The sequence below is a fragment of the Triticum aestivum genome, chromosome 3A, assembly GCF_018294505.1.
Source record: "Triticum aestivum cultivar Chinese Spring chromosome 3A, IWGSC CS RefSeq v2.1, whole genome shotgun sequence".
Lineage (NCBI taxonomy): Eukaryota > Viridiplantae > Streptophyta > Magnoliopsida > Poales > Poaceae > Triticum > Triticum aestivum.
The window spans coordinates 162,952,216-162,975,499 of NC_057800.1; positions in this window are offsets into that span (position 1 = coordinate 162,952,216).

Consider the following 23,284-nt stretch of genomic DNA (forward strand, 5'->3'; position numbering starts at 1 on the left):
GGATAATGTATATATATACATCACGTGGATAAGGTTAGGGGCTATCTGGCCCCTCCGATCATAATCAGACAGAGGAGAAAAATATGCTAAAGAGTCCAATAAATAAAACGATGATATTTTGCAGATGTTTGGGGATGATCCGGACACAACGGTGGCGACTGCCTGAGTCGGGTCCGAGACAGTTTCGGACGTGCACGTGAGGGGTTCGATACACTGTGCAGAGGGGGTTTCAGGGCCTGACGGTTGTCAGCGGACTATGCAGAAGGGCTCGAGCTGAGAGAAGAGAAGAGAGAGAGAGAGAGACCCGGTGATTGTTTCCGGAGGCCGAAAACGTTCGACGATAGACCGACTATATTGCCGCTATAGTTTAACGGTTGGGCTATCAAACGAACTCCGAATGCGATGAAACTCGGCAGGCGACCTACTAACAACAAAACAACACCGCACGCCAACTTTCAACCCATTCCGAGAACATTTTCCGTCCACTTATAAAATAATATTTCGGACCTGCCGCGGGCGCGTGCAAGTGTGTGTGGGCTCAGAACGGACAACAGACGGAACTCAGAGAACCCGGACGAATGCAAGTTTTAAAACATGATGATGCAATGCACATGATGACATGATATGCAATGCATGACACGCAAGCAAAGACAAGGCAAACAACAACGAATAACTGGAAGACACCTGGCACATCAGTCTCGGGGCGTTACAGACCGTTCCTTACGCGAATTGCAAATATCATGATCCCATCCTAATATTTGGATACAATTTATATCTTTAATCAATGTGTACATCAGTCTTTTACGTGTAGTTTCACTCTCCATCGGTGGTCTCTCACACATGCTCACACACTCTCTCCTGAGGTGTCTTTCTCGCAGACATACTCTCGATATAACCCTCCCTCCCTCTCATAACCATTTACGTACGGTTTCACTACCCTTTATCACAAGCACTCTTCCTCTCACAAGCATACACACGCACAATCCCCATCGACCCTTTCTATATACATAGACCTGCCTACGTGTCTCTTGTACGCACATTATATTTAGGCCTGTCTCTCACACATTGTGTCGCACCTCTCTTCCTAATCGAGAAGTATGATTCTAGCAGAGCATTCTGTAGGATGCCCCTTAAAGTTAGGTTGGATGAATAGTAATATCAAAGATAAGGGGTTACCTTAGTCCGATAACCCAGGGTTACAAATCCTAGTCAGCTTCGTCAGTGGACACAGAGTCCTTCACAATTCTTCTATCGTTGTCTTGTACGACAAGTCATCCATGGGTCTCCCTAAATGCATCACAGGCTGACCAATGTGGCGCAGGATGGAACCGAACCAAGGGCCTCACCTCTGCCCCCAGGTCTCGTTATCTTCTCACACCCACACATACCAATACAGACACCACACAAAAAAATCTCCTCGTGCTTCTATCCCCTCCCTCCTTGCATATACACACTCAAGGGAATCTCTCGCCGTGACATCATATTGGTCTCTCTCTCTCTCTCTCTCTCATTTCTTGTGCTATCTCTCCCACGCCCCCTCCCCCCGCCGGCCCCTCTATCCATGCCTCTCTCGAATACCTAATACACACACATACCTCTCTAGGCCCTGCCAAATACATCAACTACATATTCACACATGTTACATCACGTACCCCATTGATCTAAAAAGCCATCTCTTCATGTTTATTTCGCATACAACATTCCTTTTGAATAAAGTGTGGCCACAAAATTATTTTAGAATTTCTACATATATACAACATTACAAAGTTATATGGAGGAGTATGAACGTTAATTTGCATTGCATGGTTCCCACAATGATATTTATTCCGCACTGTGAATTTTTATATTTTTATACTATATATAAAGTTAGTCATAATAAAGAGAAACAAAGAGCATCTCTCTCCCCATCGCATACACTCCGTCTACACCCCTTTCACGTACGCACACAAACTATCTCCAGGTCCTCTAAAAGTAAGCCCCCAACACATTCACGCATGTTTCATCTTTCTCTCGCGATATATACAGTGACAATCGTTGTATTTGGAGCGAAAGCACGGTACATACATTGAACTTCAGAATCCACTCATTACGGTCACCATTTATGTTTTGTGGTTATTATACAGTCACGGGCTCACCGTACAGCTCTGTATTTGCTCAAGACAGGACTAGTTGACCAGTTAAACGCTCCATGTGGCACCTCTAGTGTTGCATCACATTATCTCACTACCATTGGGCCCACCTATCGGCTTGTATCTACTCTTCTAAACTCTTATAAAAATAGAGTTGGTGATGATGGTGTGCCTTCCATCCTGCAACATAGGCCATCCGATTTATATCTGACGGATAGGAAGGGAACTATGGCAATTTTGCAAAAAGGTACCCACACACCTCTCCACATTTGCAAATAAGGCCTTCCCTCGTTCATCCTTTTCTCTCACAAGATAAACTAGTCATACAAATGCATCTTGATGTTACGTGCAACGCACGAGCATCTTTCTAGTAAGAATGAAAACAAACGACAAGAAAATATTGGATGGTGGTTTGAAGTCATGACCGCGGGCACAGCGGACAAGGTGGCCTTCTATTGGTATGTTGAGTCGTCTGTTTTAACACACAGGAGCCGGTGTGGTGATTATACACACATGCATGCATGCACACGAACTGCATGCACGCAACACTCACACGAACACATGCAGCCACGCACGCATGCAACACTCACACGTACACACGCAGCCACGCACGCACGCAACACTCACACGCACACACGCACGCATGCATGTAGACAGCACACGACCAACACACACTCTCACTCTCAAGTGCTCAACCTACACGTGCATGCGCACACATCAGGCCCTGACAGACACATACACAACCAGGTGATTCCCGCGCACGGGTTGGAGACTTTTCGCACCTGGGTAAATTTGTGTTTATCTGACCTTTTTCCTATGTGAACTGACATGTGGGACCCACAAGTAACATGGTCAATTTAACTAGTCAACATGGTGCCACGCAGACTATTTGGCCGGTCAACAGAGTGCAATCCAATGCAAAACGGTGAGCAAGTGACCGTATAATCACCGCAAAACATATATAGTGGCTGTAATGAGCATATTCTGAAGTTTGGTGACCATATTACGCTTTTCTCTTTGTAGTCCCTCCAAAACTACATCTCTACACGTTCTCGCATGTTATATCTAACAACTATGCAATACAACACTACTACTACTACACTCTAACACAATAAATCATAGGTGTTTTTAGTTTTACTAGATATCATATTGTTACTTAATTATTTAGTCTGCATACATTAAAATTGCTTTTGAAATGTATAGCCAGTATCATCTGCCGCACGGGAAAAATCCCGCCCTTTCCTGTTTAATCGGGTTTGTATCGATAGATCGTGCGAAACAGCAAAACTATAGTACTATACAGTACAAGTGACAGTTCACGGGGCCGCCGTGTCGTGTACTCCTGTGTCATAAGAGTGGAGCACTCGCTTTCATAAATGTTCTAGTCCCATTCGCCGACATGTGGGAAATCATGCTACCGGGTCCATGTGCCATACCGAAATACAGTGTAGAGCAGCAGGGGTGAAGCACCCCAGTCATGGTGCCAGCATAGTAATGAGCAATGAGGCATCAAATCACAAAGTTGCACCTTTCCCGCAGTTAAGTTGGAGGGACGAAGTAATAATGCTAAAAAAGAAGTTAGAGGGATGAAGCAACCATCATTTCACTCGTTGCTGAATCCGCTTCTCCCTCATCTTCTTCAATTTTTTTGATAAGATCTTCTTCAAGTTAACCACGTGTTGCTTCTGTCGTTGTTCTGCCTCATGTGGGATGCGGATCGGCTTGGTAAAGCACTGACACGTGGGACCGCATGTTAGCAAACCGCCAAGCCAACGTCCTCTAAAAATAAGAAACCTCCCCCGCCATCCGCGCGGCAAAATCACCGCCTTTTTACTAATCTTGATTCTATAATTTTTTGGATCAATATAATTGAGATTTGTATAGATAGCACACAGCAGCAAAACCAAGTGGTACGGTTAAGGGCATCCACAATGTGTAGCCAAATGTAAAAATAGCTTTTGGCATCGATGGGAACCATTATGGACGATGCTGCCAAAGCCAAAAAGATGGAACCGAAGCTCCCTAATTGATTGATCGAAGGGATAGAAAAATGCAACGTCTCTCCTCTTGCTCCCATGCTTGGACGCATGTACAATATAGAGCACAGAGTCTACTCCCATGTCCCCTTTATCACAAATCACAAAGCATTGAGGTGTCAAATCACAAAGCACGGACGAAGCAACCATCATTTCACTCTTCCTGACTCCGCTTCTCCATCGTCTTCTTCGAGAAACCACCTCACCGCACTAAGCTGGACGGACAACGCTATTGTGTACTAGTAGTACTAGCACATTATTTATGCGTCCTTGGTTCAACAGACTTCCTGGATGCAAATAAGGTGGTTGTCTCAGCTTGCAGGCGGCACTTGCGTCCGGTGGTCTCCCTCAATGGTGTTCTCCGTCGAATGCACTTCGCCAAACGACAATGTTTGAGATATCGTCAACGTCACCGCAATGGGGAAGGAATAAAATAGGTACTACCTCCATTTTTTGTACACAATGCCAGTATATAAAAATTACAATTTGCAAAAGGTCACTAACACTAATCGAGGCAAAATTGATGGGGTTTGCCTCGTACTAGCAACCAACGACATTAATATACCCTTGCATGCATGCGGAAGTGAGAAGGTTGGTTTGCATGGCGCTGCATTAATCAAGCAATAAGGAGTGAGATGGTTAGCTCTTTGGGCTTTGGAGAAAAAATACGCATTGATTGACACGTCAAACGAGGATTTGTATTGATTAATCCCGTGAAGGAAAACCCCACATTTCTTTATTAACACCGGTACTCCTAGTACGTACGTACTTATCCTGTTTGGGTCTAGGCCTTGCATTGTCGAACTTCGCCACACATTTTTGCCAAGCTTGCCTAAAGTTTTCAAAATGGAAAGGAGGTACACTTGCGCATGGCTGTCGCAGTTGCATCGCACCCTCACACAGTCGCTCCTGCACGCCGCAAACCCATCCAAGGGAACGCACCCTCACTGACATGTGCTACCGCATGTGAACAAACCAAACTCAGCCGTTCTACCGCTGACACATAATTTTCGTTCATACAATATGTTTATCCAACCACATGTTGGGGAGGATCCGTATGGCACGTGTGGTGGTCTGTTGGGGAAGAAGAAGAGGTGAGGAAGAAGGGTTAGGAGACGTAGGATATTCATCCAATAGCCTGAAATGGTAGACTGACCCAAATGATGAAAGTCAGGTGACTTGCATAACAATATATGTTTTTACACAGAAAAAGATCCCTAAAGACAACATAAAGAAAAACTATCATTGCTCGCGGAACGAGACGGCCTCGTTGTCTTTCGCTGCCGGCGTGAACCAGCCATAGCTACCGACGTGTGTCTCTGCACCATGGTTGTCCTCGGCCTCCAGCTACTCATTCACGCGGAGCGTGCGGGCGCTCTGCACGGACAAGAGCACCGCCCGGTTCAAGTCGAGGATGTCTGGTTCTGCCTACAGGAGGGCCTCAATGGCAGCGGCATCCACGCGCTTCGCGTCTAGTTGAGCTTCCGCCGCCCGGTTCAAGTCGAGGATGTCCGGTTCCGCCTGCAGGAGGGCCTCAATGGCAGCGGCATCCGCGCGCTCCATGTCGAGTTGAGCCTCCGCCGCCCGGTTCAAGTCGAGGACGTCTGGTTCCGCCTGCAGGAGGGCCTCGACGGCAGCGGCATCCGCGCGCTCCGCCTCAAGTTGAGCCTCCGCCGCCCGGTTCACATCCACGACATATGGTTCCGCCTGCAGGAGAGCCTCGATGGCAGCGGCATGTGCGCGCTCCGCGTCGAGTTGAGCCTCTGCCTCCCACTCCTCCTTTATTATCGCCAGGTTGAACCATTGGTCCGCCTGCACCATGGGGACCCGGACTCCGGCACGAAGTCGACGTCCATCATATCATACCCATCGGGGGCCTTCTGCGCCGCGACCTCTGCCATGAACATTGGATCGGCTTCCTCCTCCTCGTAGCTTGGCTCCAGAGAACTCGGGGATTGGCCCTCCACAAAGCGAGCTTGGGAACGGAAGTCTGTGGCACCGACCGCCGCTGCGATTTCTGCGTGGCGCTCCAGCATCAGCATCTTGTAGTACATGATCTTGCGGCGCACCATGGCTTTCCTGAGAACTAGGGGACGCTTGATGCACGCTAGGGGATCGAAAGGTGGGGGATGGGCTGGAGAGGAGGTGTGGTTTTGGGGCAGTGGCTGGCGTAGGCCGAGCAGCGAAGATTCTGGTGTGAATAGTGGTTCCGGTGACAACCGGTCAATCGGTTTTGACTGTGCATCGCTCTTGTCGCGTTCGCGTCGCACCCCGGTACGCTGGACCCTCCACATCGCTCACCGAATGGAACGCGCTTCGTCTTGCGTTTTCGCTCGCTTGTGGGACCAAATTTGAGAGCAAACCGATGTCCCTCCCCATCCCCCGCCCGCGTCATTTATACTACCACTCCCTCTGTTTTATGCGGAGTAAATAAAAATAGAGGGAGTATTCTACAGATGAGGATCCCCTGACGTGGCCGAACCCATTGAGTAACTGACATGCAGGGCCTAGCAAGCATGGGGTCCGCTAGTAAGTGAACGAAAGGGAGGGTAAGGCAGGGATACCTACGTCAGAGGATCCACTTCCACTACTACTCCCTCCTTCCATCTATAGGGCCTAATGCGTTTTTCGAGGCTAACTTTGACCAAATGTTAGAGTAATAATATCTGACATGCAACTTACACAAGGCATACGGTCAAATTCATATGTGAAAGGAGCTTCCAATGATATAATTTTCACATTATACATACTATTAATCTTGTTCATAGTCAAAGGCGGTTTTGGAAAAAGCATTAGAGCATGGTTAATAATATAGCCAGCCGATGGCTATAAGGAACTGCCATGTCATCTATAGCCATCATCTATATGCACTCATATAGTAGTGTGGGCTATTTCCCGCAAAAAAATATAAGGTTGGCTATTGTATTGGTACATTTTTCCATCTCCTCTCTATCTCTTTCTTCATATTTATTGTATTTAACTAGGAATGCGTATATAGCTAGGCTCTTGCATGAGATCTCACTCCCTATACTTTTTCACATCTCTCTCCTCCACATAGGCCCTATATAAATGGAAGGAGGGAGTACTATGAGCACTGCATACTCTACTACAGATGTTGTCAGTACTCCACTAGTACTATTGGAGAGGGAGCTTAAAAAAGTTACTATTGGACTAGCTATACATGGCAAAATCCTAGTAGGAAGAGCATGTGCGAGGACAAGCACATTCACGTGGTTGAAAACAAATTGGAAACCATGTTTGTTTGAATAAAAATCTATGAGTACATACAAATCTAACAATATTGATTGGGCGTTGTTGAATGTTGATACTTTTTCTGTAAGTTTGATCAAAGTAGAGATAATTTTACTACACATAAAACTTATATGTAAACTACTAGAAAGTATCGGAGGGAGTATATTGTGCGTTCAAGACCGGAACTAACATTAAATACCCTTTATATATGATTTGTGGATGCTATGATCACCGGTTCAAAATTTTGAATCTGCCTTAGGTATCACACATGCACCCACTCGTTCTCTCTCGATTTCATCTCGGGGTCCGGAGATCGATTGAAAGAGGACTAGGGTAGGTACAATACGTTCGTTTCACTTATGAACGTATAATACATTCATAGGAACAGACCAAACCTTTATATCCTTGCACGACACGCAATTGATCTCTCAACATCAATCGATCTCGTCAAGATGTGTCGGGGCATGAACCGAATGGGATGTCAAAACTAAGACGGGAAGCGACATGTAGTGGAGGCAAAGTGAAACTTTAAATGAACCGTTTGTTTGTATGCATGTCGGACAAATTATAACATTAGAAATACAAGCACGGTCTAGTCCCACATACGAATGATACTCGGCGGAATGTTCAAATGAGGCATGCGGGAGCGACACGCTCATCGTCGCTTTACACAGTCGGTTTTAGTGTGCCGAGGGTGGCGTTAGCGCTGTGTCACGACCAGCAGATCAACACCCGGCTCGTCTAGGATGCACGGGGCGCCGAAGTGCGCGCGCGCCGCGCTGCGTCCGTGGAGTGGTGTAGCGCAGCCAACTACATCCCCAGGACCTGAGACCATGCCGGGTAGTCTTGCTTTTTCAATGACATGTGGGGTCGCATGTGAGCAAAGGGCATCTCCAACGTTGCCACGACTGCAGTTGACTACCCTGGCACACCAAAAACCCTTGTCCCTCGCGATGTCGCGCGGTGCGTTCCCAGCCGGCGCCAGTTGCCTGCATTCATGCCATCCATCCGTAAGTCGTCGTTAAGAGGCTCAGTGCCCGAGGAACCAACTCTGGTGAGTTAATGATGCATCCGGATGCTTGGCCTCACCGGAATGTGCTACTTAAAGCGGCGATGCCCAGCTAACCTCCACACCATAGTGCATCGTCCTGCTACCTGGCACCACATCCGCCATGACCGCGAGCGCGAATGCTCTGCGGGGGATCTTGTCTTCGGGGATGAAGCTCGAGGTCGCCACCCTCGCTCAAGTCGCCGCTCGCGACGCAATAGCGGCGTAGCCGGACGCGGACGCGACCACACAAGCGGTGGCCACGCTGGCGGCCAATGACGGGAGCACCGTCAGCCACGCGTCCTACTTGCCGTCGTCCAACGTTCGGCACCGCCGAGGTCAGGGATTCCTCCGAGGATGAGTAAGGCATGGGAGGCAGCAGGGCATGGTGTGCCAACTGGTTGGTCCATCTCCCGTGTTCTACTCTTCCTCGCCGGAGACCGCACCTTCACTTCACAGGTCTTGAACCCCGCCCCCGTACATGGAGATCGCAGATGGAGTACGCCGGTCGCCACTATAGAATAGGTTTAGGGTCGGGTTTCTTTTATTTTTTTTGTGCTATAAAAGTTTGAAATGTATTGAAAATTTGTCGTGTTTGCATTAATCTCGGACGTTGTATATGAACTTTCACAATAATATAGTATATTGTAGGAGTACTAGCAAGATGCCCGTGCATTGCACGGAACATCAAGATCTTGTGGGAGAAAAGGATGAACGAGGGAAGTTCTGATCTGCAAATGTGTTGAGGAGTGCGGGTAAATTGTCATATTTTCCTTCCTATCCATTAGATATAGATTGGATGGCCTATGTTGTAGGATGGCAGGCACACCATCGTCACCAACTCTGCTTTTTATTGAACCGGGACAAAGCTAACATGCGAAGTAAAATAAACACATAGTCTACATACACAATTTATCTTAGGCACTCCAGTAGTATGTCCACTACACAGTCACGCATTTCACATCTTTCTACATCTACGGGAACCTACAAAAGGGTTAACGTAAATTGCCTCTCTCTCTCTCCTCCCTGATTTTCATGGTGGTGGGCCCCTCCCCCCCCCAATCTACAATCAGCAGCTCACACATTTCACATTACGTTAATTACGTAACTGAGATTACGTAGGTGTAGCATTACTCGTCCTAAAAAACCCAACTAAGCCAACCTCCCAGCATATCGCGCGGGAAAAGACCCGGCCACGCCATTTTAGTCGGGATTACCGGATTACTAGTAGTAGTATCGATGGATCGTGCGAAGCACCAAGTTTTTTTTCTTTCAGGGGCGATGCACCTAGTTTAAAAGGAAAAAAGGCGGTACACTCACAGCACCCCTGTCGCGGTCGCATTGCACCCCACACACGTTCGGTCCTGCACACGGCTCACGCAAACAGAACGCGCTTCGGCTTGCCTCTTCACTGACACGTGGGAGTGCACTTGGAGAAACCGACCATGCGCCCAACTCCCCCCGCCCACCGCGCGAACCCCCCCCCCCCCAAATTCCCCCCAAATCCCAAATTCAACCGCCCTTTGGCCAACTAGCCAATAATATCCCCAAACCCCCTCCCCCATCCCCCTCCACTCCATTCGCTCTGCCAAAGCCGCCCTCCCCGCCGCGCCGATACGTCGGTGCCGCGGTTCGTCGAGGGGACGCACGGCCATCCTCTCGCTCCCACAGTATGCTCTCGTAGTCTTTCGTCCTCTAGCCATGCCGCCACCGGTGGCGACGTTCTTGTGGAGGCGCACAGCGGTCAGCGCCGCCACCGCTGGCGACGTTCGTGTGGCGACGCACGGCGGTCAACTTCTCCCATGGTACGTGCATTCTAGACTGAGGCCCCGTGCATGTCAGTGTAGCACTGAATGTTAGCCGATAGACGCTGTTAATCTCACTGTTTGCCGAAGTAGTTTACAGTCAATATACCCTGCTTATGAAGCTTCCTTGCCCTGTTATGCACTCAATCTGCTTAGCTGAGATGGCATGCCAAGCCCGATTAGTTGCTAAAACATCCTGCCATATATTTATCATGACATAGATTGCCATGGTCTAGTAGCCAATCTGTTAGGTGAAATAGATGTACACCGTTTTATACTCGATCTTTGTTGCTGCGATGTCCTTCGATAGTTTGATGGCTGTGTGCTCGGCCTCATTGACTGCTGAAACAGCCTGCCATAATTTAGCACTCAAATCTATGAAACAAACAGCCTCATTGACTTGGCTTAGCTTCAGATGGATTTAACCTATTTGACCACCAGAGCGCCACATATAGCATGTGGCCAGTGCTTGTTATCCCTTACAACATGCCTCCAAATGTCTACACCAAAGAATCAAACTACATGATGGCCTTGCTCATCCCAGGTCCAAAAAGTCCTGGAAAGGATTTTGATTTATTCATGGAGCCTCTTGTGGAGGAACTTCAACATCTATGGAAGGGTGTTCTCACTTGATACCTATATAGCAACCCACTAGCTGATCTCTTTCTGCATGCTGTTATAATTTGGTGCATCCATGATTATCCGGCTTTGGGCACTATGTCAGGGCGAACGACACATGGTTACAATGCATGTGTTCACTGTGACAGGAATCCACTATCATTCGCAATACTTAGCAAGATCTATTACATTGGACACCGCTGTTTCCTTGCCAAGGACAAGCCGCGTCCTACGAAATACCAAAGACATGTGTTCAATGCAAAGCATGAAAACTATGATGCACCAAAGAGGCTCACCGCCGATGAGTTGCAAGTGGAATTAGAGAAGGTCTGGCATATTACACTAGGAAACCATCCTAGTAATGGTAGCAGGAAAAGGAAGCATGGCAGGGCAGAAGAGAGATTATTGTTTACCCGCAGGTCCACTTTGTGGGACTTGGAGTATTGGAAATATTTGGATCTGCGACATAATCTTGATGTGATGCACATCGAGAACAATATATGTGACAGCATTATCGGCACACTTCTTAATATTGAAGGCAAGACAAAAGATACCTTAAAATCTAGGATTGATTTGACACATCTGGGTATCAAAAAGGATTTGCAGGTGCAAGATGAAGGTAAACCACGGGATATGGCACCAGATGTGTACGTCTTGGACACGGTAAAAAGAAAAGAATTCTGTGAGGTCCTATCACGTGTGAGATTCCCACATGGATTTGCTTCCAACCCTGAAAGGAGAGTTAGTGCAGATGGAAACAAGGTACAAGGGTTGAAAACTCATGACTACCACGTCCTACTTCAACGGGTTTTACCTATTATCCTTAGAGGATTGGGCCGCCCTGACTTATACAGAGCAGTTGCAGAGTTGGGACAATTCTTCATGGAACTCTGCAGTAGAAATATCAGGATAGATGCTTTGGAGCGTCTTAGAGACAAGATACCAACTATCCTACGCGATCTTGAGAAGATATATCCTCCAGCCTTCCTTGATGTGATGGTGCATTTGGTTGTTCATCTACCTGATGAGGCACTACTTAGAGGTCCAGTACAGTATGGCTGGATTTACCCTATTGAAAGGTGGCTAGGCACTTTCAAGGGCTATGCCAGGAACAAAGCTAGACCTGAGGGTTCCATTGCAGAGGCCTACATTGCTATAGAAGCATTGACATTCTTCTCAAAATACATTGAAACAACTGATCAGCTTAGCAAAGAGGTGGGTGGAGACAATCCCAGGCTCAATGTTTTTGATTATTCTGTTTGAGTTACAGGGAAGAGTCGACAAGAGGACAAACCTAAAGATTTGGACAAAATGGTTTGGTATGTGTTGAATAAATGTCCTAAGATACTACCTTATATCAAGTAGGTGCTAATTACTGCAGCTTATACATCATAATCTACTAAACTTGTAGCACATTCTTATATATTTAGATGTTTGACGCGGTCACTATGTTGTGCAGCATCTACAAAAACGAGTTACTGCCGCAAAATCCAAGAAACATTGACAAACTGGTTGTGGCAGGATTTGCGAAATGGTTCAAGATCCATGTAAGCTTTTGAATTGCACTATCAATTTTTTTAATATATTGAGTACATAAGATGATCAGCTTGTCTATTTTCTAAACATAGGTTAAGAAGAAGCGGGAGGATGGGCAGGCAGTTGTGATGCACTTTACGCACTAGCAATGGGTCCTGATACTTGGGTAAGACATTATGAATCTTGCATTGTTGGAGATGTGCGCTACAACACCCTTGCACGTGACGAAGGCAGGAAGACACAAAACAGTGCCATCATGAGCACGGATATGTACGGCAGAGTGACAATTGAAATGTATGCTAACATAACAGACATTGTTCAGTTGCAATATATCTCCAGTTTCGAGGATCATCAGTGTGTGGTTCTGTTGTGATGTTGTTGGTATGACATGTTTTCCAGGATTGCAAAACCCAGAGTTGATGATTATTTCAAATCCATCAATGTCAAGGCGGCGTACCAGACCAACGAGCCTTTTATTTTGGCAAATCAAGCAACACAGATATTTTTCTTGGAAGACACATTTGCAAGTAGCGATGACTGGAGAGTATTGCAAAGATTTGAGCAGAGGAATTCGTTTAATGAAGTTGCACAACAAGATGATGCTTACACCGCTCCTGATGTACAAGATTCCACAGATGTTCCTAATATCTTTGAGAACCATCACATCAATGACGCTGGCGAAAAGATTGCCTGTCGTGCTGTGGACATACATGAATTGATCAAGAAGAAGCCAACGTTCGAGGACCTTGAGGATGAAGAAGAATATGACACTGTGGGGAATTATGATTCAGACTGATACACATGGCGAAGATGTTGACGCTGCTGCTGTGGATGATGATTAGATTGCTTTTGTCCTATTTGCCTGTCAGAAGACATTTTTTATCTACTATGTGAAATTGTGTTTGCTATGACAACTGAAACCTGACGAACATGTTGTTTAGTATTTTGCTGTGAGAACATCACTTGTTATGTATGTTGATTTGTGTTTGGTGATTGTACGACGAGTAAAACATGATGACATTGTTGTTTAGTTGTACTCATATTTGGCTGTGAAACTTGAATTTAATGACATAGTTTGTTGTTGGACTGCAATTTGCTCGACGTCTTCGAATGGGAACAAAGCTGACCCGACAGGGCCTCTACTAATTTATTTATTTATTACCAAAAGGGCCTCTGCTATTTATTTATTTATGAGCAAAAGGGGATACCCCCCCCCCAATTTCCGTTAATAGAAATCATTAGATGTTCACAACACTATGCCCAGCCTGCTACACAGGTTTCATTCATTACTAGTTTCAGTAAAGTGCTCATGTCATAGCCACTGAATACATCACGAGTGCTACATACACTGCAAATAAAGAGACAATCATCCTACAGAGCACATTGATTTTGCCCATTATCTTCACAAGTTCTTTCATCTCCACATTGCTTTCAAGGCCGTTCAGTAGCTGTTGCTTGGCCATGGTCAGAGGAACTGCATCTTTAACCTTCTACTCTGCATCTTCCTCTTCTGTCGTTCCTTCAGTTACTTGTCCAACACCCCAATCTGCTGGTATTGGGATTCCTCGGCTAACAAAATAATCAGCGTAGTTGCATCCCCCCACATCAGCAACTTCCCAGAAATACAAATCACATGAATCTTCCCTTTTCTGAATGAATCAAATTGGAAAATCATCAACCAAACTATTTAAAAAATCAGCAACTGAAAGCAGGAGAACAACACTTAGATATATTATTACCCCATGATTCGGGCATTTGTAGAAGACTCGGCTAGGGTTGAGGATTGTGGTAGAGACGTGATAGATGACTCTCCGTGATTTGAAGTAGTGGCACCACACCAACAGCAGCGGGTTGCGATGAGCAATCGACTATGCTGTGTGTGTGTGCCGGCGGGGGTGTGATGAGACCCACAGGCGATGGTACGAGTGGCGACTTGGTGCATATCTGGTTGTTGCCTACTGAAGAGCAGGTGGACGAGCAGCCAGTGGACATGGTTGCTGCAGCCAGAGCTTCTGATGCTAGGCAGAGTAAGTAGAGAAGAGGAGAAGCGAACGTTGGATCTGTCAGTTTCATTACTTGCCGAGTAGCATAGCACCATATATAGTCATAGTCTAGGTTTGGATTCGAACCAGCTACAGGAGCACGTTTCTCTTTTTCTAAAACTCAGCAACGTCTCTTACTGGTACACTAGCTTGTTCTGTACGCCTTCTCAAGTCTTTGATTTTCTTTCCCTTTTTGTGAGGAAGGAAGGAATACAAAATTGAGAGTTCCTGGGACTCGAACCCAAGGCCTCTCAGTTGAATATCAAGGGTGCTAGTCACTTATGTGGCGAACATTCCCTGGGAGGAGGAGGACAGACGAACACATTTTCCTCGCAGTTTTAGTTGCGATGCAAGATCGAACGGTCGCAGTTTCAGGAATGTTACTAGGCGAACGAGCCCAGTTTTTCTTTTCTTCCTATATATTAAAAAGTATGCTACTTGGTGTCGGCTTACTCAACAAACGATTGTGCCAACCTTGACCGTTGGATTGACATTCAACGGCTGTCGTGTTTCTTCAGTCTCTTCTTCCTCCAGCTGCCAAAGCCAAACCAGTGACGGCGGGAAGCCTGCTCCCGCCTCCCACGGCTGGCTGTGCTGCCGCGCATGCATTGTGGCCACATCGCACCCTAAAACTCTGCGCATCTTCCTCGGCTCCTGTTCGTTCCCGTCCGAGGCCTCACCATCGTCCTCCGCCTTGGTTTGCTCGCCACGGTGCCGCCCTCCGGTGTTGTCAACATGGTCAACAACCGAGAGGAATAAGGAGATGACCGTGCATGGTGAGGATAACAGTAGGGACCCAGCAGCGCGCGTAGTAATTTTGTTTTTTCGGGACGGAGAAGGGTATCAACTAGGTTGTGCGGGAGTTGTGGCCCGTCTAGCCCAGGCTTTTATTTCATATGTTTAGCACATGACCAACCCAGTTTGTTTTTTTCCTTTCTGGAAAGGGATAGCCCAGCTATTTTGTTTTTTGCAGAATAACCAATGTAGGCCTACTTGCTTTTCTATGCCCTGCTGGGCAGGAAATCTTTTAGGACGAGGAGGGATGCATTTTGCCCAGAAAATGGGCTATAAGTAATAAGAAATGGGCTGTAAAGTGAAAAAATACATCAAACATGCAATTAGTTCCAAAATAGTTTTTTCTTTTGGATTTTGATATTTCAAATTTCATTGTTTTTGTGTGGGTTATATTTCATTGGATTTAAATTAAGGTATGTTTAGTTTTTAAATTAATTTGAATCTGGCTAGAAATTTCGGGATGTATGATGTTTGGGACAGATTTTGGAGGCTGACTTGTGGGTCTACTAGGTTGACATGTACGAAAGGCTTTGTCAACTTAGTCCACAAACGATTCTAGTAGCAGTGGTCATTGGATGTTAATCCAACGGCCGTTCTACTTCTGTAATATCTGATCTTGTTGCTTCAAACGCCCAAACCAGCGCCGGTGGGACTGCCTGCTCCCGCCTCACGTGACCGGCTGTGCTGCCACATAGGCCGCACTGCCCACCCTACTCCATTGCTGGCCAGGCCATTCCTCTACTCACCCACACTCCTGTTATTTTCCGGCGAAGGCAGCCGGACCAGTAAACCCTCGTACTCCCCACCGCGTGGGCAACCACTGCCGAATCTTCCCCGGCTCCGTGTCGTTCCCTTCCTAGGCCTCGCCGTCGTCCACTGCCCTGGTGCTCTCCACTACAAAAAAATACACTTCCGTTATGATATGTGTTTGTCACAGTAGGTCACGTTTTTTGTCATGCATGTACATCTATGACGATTTTATGAAAGAATAAAGATAGTCATACTTGTGCTGTCGTAGAAGTGTTCCATGACATTACCAAAATTATCATTACGGAAGTGTCCACTTCCATGATGATAAATTGCGCGTCATAGAAGTGCTTTCATCAAGGGTCCACCGTAACGGAACGCTATTAAGCTATCGGGTCCGGTTTTGGATCCGATAACCCGTTAATAGCACCGACCAATGGGGATTTTCCACATGTAAAATCATCATTGGCTGGAGGAAACACGTGTCGGCTCACCATTGGGACAGATATCATCCACTCATTGGACCCAAGGCGCCTATGATACTTTGACACGTGGCACGGCCCAACAGAGGCCCATTCCTGTGAAAAGGCCAGCCCGTTTGACTTGGTCAAAAGGTGGCAGGCTGGCCCACGGAAAGCCTGTTAACGGCATGTTCGCATATAGCCCATTTACAGCCCGCTAACTCACGGCCCATTACGGCCTACCGGAATTAGGCCTGGTAGCATCATCTGGGCCCTCCAATATGATTCCAGCCCGCTGTAACTGTTGGGGAATGTAGTAATTTCAAAAAAAAAACCTTCGCACACGCAAGATCATGGTGATGCATAGCAACTAGAGGGGAGAGTATCGTCCACGTACCCTCGTAGACCGTAAGCGGAAGTGTTATGAGAACGCGGTTGATGTAGTCGAACGTCTTCACGATCTGACCGATCCAAGTACCGAACACACGGCACCTCCGATTTCAGCACACGTTCAGCTCGATCACGTCCCACGAACTCTGATCCGGCAGAGCTTCAGGGAGAGTTCCGTCAGCACGGCGGCGTGATGATGGTGATGATGTTGCTACCGACGCAGGGCTTTGCCTAAGCACCGCTATGATATGATCGAGGTGGATTATGGTGGAGGGGGGCACCGCACACGGCTTGGAACAATCAACTTGTGTATCTTTGGGTGCCCCCCACCCCTGCCCTCATATATAAAGGAGCAAGGGGGAGGTCGGCCAGCCTTGGTGCGCCCCAAGGAGAGGAGGAATCCTCTTCCTACTAGGAAGAGGATTCATCCTTTCCTACTCCAACTAGGAAGAGGGAAGGGGGAAGGAAAGAGAGGAAGAGGGAGAGGGAAAGAGGGGTTGCGCCCCCCTCCCCTAGTCCAATTCGGACTCCCCATGGGAGGGGGTGCGCCACCTCCTGGGCTACAGCCCTCTCTCTCTCCCCTCAGGCCCACTAAGGCCCAATACTTCCCCAGGGGTTTCCCATAACCCCTCCGGCACTCCGGTTTTCTCCGAGATCATCCGGAACACTTTCGGTGTCCAAATATAGCCGTCCAATATATCAATCTTTACGTCTCGACCATTTCGAGACTCCTTGTCATGTCCGTCATCACATCTGGGCCTCCAAACTACCTTCGGTACATCAAAACACATAAACTCATAATACCGATCATCACCGAACTTTAAGCGTGCAGACCCTATGGGTTCGAGAACTATGTAGACATGACCGAGACTCGTCTCCGGTCAATAACCAATAGTGGAACCTGATGCTCATATTGGTTCCTACATATTCTTTATTGATCAAACCGCATAACAACATACGTTGTTCCCTTTGTCACTGGTATGTTACTTGCCCGAGATTCGATCGTCGGTATCTCAATACCTAGTTCAATCTCGTTACCAGCAAGTCTATTTACTCGTTCCGTAATACATCATCTTGCAACTAACTCATTAGTCACAATGCTTGCAAGGCTTATAGTGATGTGTATTACCGAGAGGGCCCAGAGATACCTCTCCGACAATCAGAGTGACAAATCCTAATCTCGATCTATGCCAACTCAACAAGCACCATCGGAGACACCTATAGAGCACCTTTATAATCACCAGCTACGTTGTGACGTTTGGTAGCACACAACTAAACGATCATCATGATAAGCTAATGGATGGGTCAAGTCAATCACATCATTCTCTAATGATGTGATCCCGTTAATCAAATGACAAATTATGTCTGTGGCTATGAAACTTAACCATCTTTGATTCAACAAGCTAGTCAAGTAGAGGCATACTAGCTAGTGACACTTTGTTTGTCTATGTATTCACACATGTACTAATGTTTCCGGTTAATACAATTCTAGCATGAATAATAAACATTTATCATGATATAAGGAAATAAATAATAACTTTATTATTGCCTCTAGGGCATATTTCCTTCAGTAACTTCCGGCCCGTGTATGGCCCATGACGTATTTCGGCGCATATGAGTCCCTTTGTAATTCTTGGCCCATTAACAGCCCATGGTGAGACCAGCCCGTAATGAACAGTGTATCGCTTTATACCCATTAGCGGCCCATTATTCCATTGGGTCGTTTCCAGCCCGTGTTACCTTTCGGCCTTCTCGGGGCTCATTTCCAGCATTCGGTTACTTACGGCCCGTTACTGGCCTTTTCTGCTTGTGGGCCAAATTCAGCCCATGGATACAGTCGGCCCGTTTGTGGCCCGTTAATCTATTGGGCCATTTTCATAGCATCATCAAATACGGCCTATTAACTGCCCATTATGGTCAGCCCATAAAACATACGATTTCCACTCTAGCTCGTTTACGGCCCCTTATACGGCCCGTACAAGGCCCATAGATGAGATGGTCCGTAGAAGGCCCATTGATCTGACGGCCATAGAAGGCCCATGGATCCGACGGCCCATAGAAGGCCCATGGATCCGGCAGCCGATAGAAGGCCCATGGATCCGACAGCCCATAGAAGGCCCACGGATCCGATGGCCATAGAAGGCCATGGATCGTCCGTCCCTTAGATGGCCCATGGATCGTACGGCCTATGGAGGGCCATGGTCACTACAACGTTTGGGTGAGTTGGCCCCTGTTTGAACGATATAGCATATTCAAAGAATTATCCTACTCTATACTATCACCTCTAAAAAACATACACTATACAATAAAGAGACTAAGGCATAGAAACGTAGAATAATCCTACACTATACAATAAATAAATTACAGCCGATTATACCCACTGGGCATTATGGTTCGGCACCAGTGATAATAAAGCATACACAAACAACAAATTACATACAGTGGGCAAATACAGCTCCTACATCATGGACGCGCATCAACATAACTTACCATTTGAACTATAATCTCTTCAGAAAATAGGATTGGCCGGATTTATATATAACAAATTTCAGTCTGCAAAATCTCCAATTCCTTCGTTGTTACCTCAGTGTCTTGTTTCATTTTTTTGACTCCTGCATCTAATACCTGCATGTCCAGTCTCAACTTGTTGATTGTACGTTGAGAATCATGTACATGTTGTCTTGCAACCTCTAGTTGATGCTCGAGAACATCAGAACATTCCAATTCCAATCCATAATCATTTGGTAATGGCCATGCCGCACTGCTCGCAGATCTTTGTGTTGATGTCACTTCATCCTGAAATGTTTCTGTAAGTACACATGACTAGGGCAAAATTATAGTTACAATAGTGAAGCGAGCAAGATAGACTATTTTGTACATGGCAAAATAGGACTAACAATAATGTTACACGTCATGAAGCATAAGCAGGTGATATTTTAAAAATTATAAAAAAGGTAGTTTGTGCAGCCTGCATACAGAAATCTCTCTTAGCTCACCAGAGGAGCATGATGTTGGGGCCCAATCCAAAACACAGACAAGTTACAAATTTAGACAACATGTTGAGTAGAAGTAAGCAAGCAGTTGGCCATTCTATAGCTCAATTAAAGTCTTAGGGAGCATAATGAGTAGCGGAGGGTTTCATACAAACATACTACAGCAAGCAAAACTATTCAATCATTAGCCTAGTATAAACTAGATTGTGAGCCTCATGCAATAATAGTTGGTTAATAGACTTCAAAGCTTCAGGCACACTTCAGCAGAGTAATTAAATGGTAAGGCCTTTAATTGTGTCAAGTAATAATACAAGTACCCAACATCAGGCATCATTCTTTGGGCATCTCATTAACTGAGGACAAATAAAGCAATTGAAAAGAGTAAATTAACTATGCCTGAAACAAACAAGGAATTGAACTATTGAGTTGGATACAGTGACTTACCTTAACAGGTTGAAGAGGCTTAGCGCAGCTGCTACTTCTCTTGCAAGGCTCCTTCCTAACATCTTGTACTTGGAAATCCTCAATCTTATCTTCATTGCACCCCCTCTGCAGGGTGACACAAACTAGTTACTCATCTCCTTGGAAGATAAATATGCATACTTTCCAGTATGTGAACACAAAAGGATGAGATTATAGAACAACACCACATAATGAAACATGATGCATCTCTTGCACTTGCACACAATGAAATGAGCATTTAATATGTCTGCACTATGTAAAAACTAGGCATACCTTCGAACTGGATCTCCAGGTACTCTTGGAGAGCCTACTTTAGTGTACAGCCAAACCTTTATGTCACCTATGAGTTAGAAAAGGCCCCACTACAGCATCCCTTAGTGTTTAAATCGTTGACAAGCTATGTTAGAGTGTTAGGTCAAGAACAACAAGTAATCAAAGCAAACAGTCCTAGTATGGCTGGATGATGCAAACAAGTAATTGAACAGATGTGTGAGCAAATCTTACATATCAAGAAAAGAAGCAAAGAAGGAGGCTTAAAGACCATAACTTGACTGGCCAGATTTAAGGGGCATTTAAACATCATGTGCAACGTATGAACTAACATAAACATTGCATATTCCATATTCTACAATGGAATGCATATGTATTAGGTTATGCCATGTATGATGATGCCTAAATGTACACTATAGCAGGCAGGAGTGATTAATCATTGCACACACAATTGAATTGCAGGTTAAGGGCCAGTTCTATTCCGCCTTTTCAGGGCTTATTGTCAAAATAAGCCATAAAAGATGTAAAGAAGTCATTTTTGAGTTATGGACTTGGGCTTAACTATCTCACTTTGGAGGGGGGTGTTTCAGGTAGAATCTCACTAAAAATTGAAGGGAAGGGGAATAGTGAAATGACTCTGTTGTATGCCTATATTACACTCAAAATGCAACTACTGACGCCCACATCACACCTCACCCTCAAGTAAAGACAAACACACAAGCGTGCATTGCCCTGCCCACTTGCATCTCCTCTCCCCTTTCCCTCTACCTCGATCCCCTGCCTGCATCACTAGGGGTCCTCCAGCGAGCCGTCGCCACTGATCCCATCTTGACTGGTCCTCTATGATGCTCTGTCCAGCTAGGATACATGGCCGGCGGGTAGGGGCAAATCTCCCTGGCTGCTCCTCCCTCTGGCGCTGCCCCTCATTCTCATGGTCTCCAGCAGCTGCTCCACTATGGTTTGTCCAACACACTACTCCGGCATGCGCTGCACAACTACGGTTGATGCCACACTGCGGCAGAAGGCACCTTATTCCCCCTCCCCACCTCCCAGGTCGTGGCCTTGAGGTGCTATTGAAGGATGAGCTCATCCAACAAGGTGAGGATCTCCTCTGATTTTTTGCCAAATTTTCATTCTGATCCACTATATGATGAATTGCTATGAGCTGCTTTTGCTACTGCTATATGATGCATTTCTATGAGCTGCTCCTGTTGCTGCTATATGATGAATTGCTATGAGCTGCGGCTGCTATATGATGAATTTCTATGAGCTGCTGCTGCTATATGATGAATTGCTATGAGCTGCTGCTGCTATATGATGAGTTGCTATAAGCTGCTCCTACTGCTGTTGTATGATGAATTGCTATGAGCTGCTCCTGCTGCTGCTATATGACGAATTGCTATAAGCTGCTCCTGCTGCTACTATATGACGAATTGCTATGAGTTGCTGCTGGTATATGATGAATTTCACACTGCTGTTGTTGCTGTATGATGAGTTGCTATGAGCTGCTGCTGCTATATGATGGTTTCAGGTGGTGCTGCTATATGATAATAACCAGCCACTTGGACCATCGAATTTCAATAAATAATTCTTCTTCATTTAAATGTGGGTCATGCATTCTTCGTTTAAATTAGGCAATGGTATCTCTATGGAAAACATTGACCAAAGTAGATTGTGCCAAGTAGATGGTATCTTTGTATTTGCATTTTGAGCAAATAGTGATGGTCTATTAATTACTGCACTGGGTTCAATTTGTGATGTTTGCAAGTCAAATTAATTTTCATATGGGCAGAAAAATGAAAAAAAAAAATGCAATCTAGACTTTTCACTGATTATACCAAAGATAAGTTGAAAACACAATGAAAAGAACTGGTTGGCTTATTACATGGAGCTTATATTCACAGGTGCTTATTTTCTTAGGATAACTCGTAATAACTGTCCCTAAGAAACTTGGCCAGTAGAACTGACATACAAATAACATGTCATGATGATTGCAATGGAGGAGTGACGTACCATAGCACACTGTATAGGCTCACTGCTGCCTCTCCTTTTTTGCGATGTTCCATGAAATTGCCACATACATCTTGTACTTTCTCATTGTGTAACCCTATCTGCAAGTTGACACGGCTAATTTCAGACATCTCTACATGAGAATACATTGCATATCCCTTGCGCATATTTAAACCACCAATTAATGATTGTGTGTGTAGCATAAAATAGCCATGACTCTATGTGCTGGACTAGCAGGCACTGTAAGGGAGCCTAATGTAGTGCACTGGAATTCCTACATGCCACCTACGATTTTGTGTAATGTACTGTCTCTGCTCCTAAATATATGTCTTTGTAGAGATTCTAGTATGGACCACATACAGATGTATATAGATGCATTTTCGAGTGTAGATTCACTAATTTTGCTCCGTATGTAGCCTATAGTGGAATCTCTAGAAAGACTTATATTTAGGAACGGAGGTACGAGGTAGTATCATGTATGCCATCTACATATCTAATTTAGCAGCCAGTAGTAGAAATGATTGTCTGCACAAAGGATTACTGGTCAAAAATCCTAGCAAAGCATGCTGGCAGGCACAGAACAATACTAGAGAGAGAGAGAGAGACGCACTTACAAGATCATAACAATGCCTCAGTCCAGGATCTTGGTTGGCCAAGCTGTTAGATCCAGAAGAAACATTGTCCTTGTAG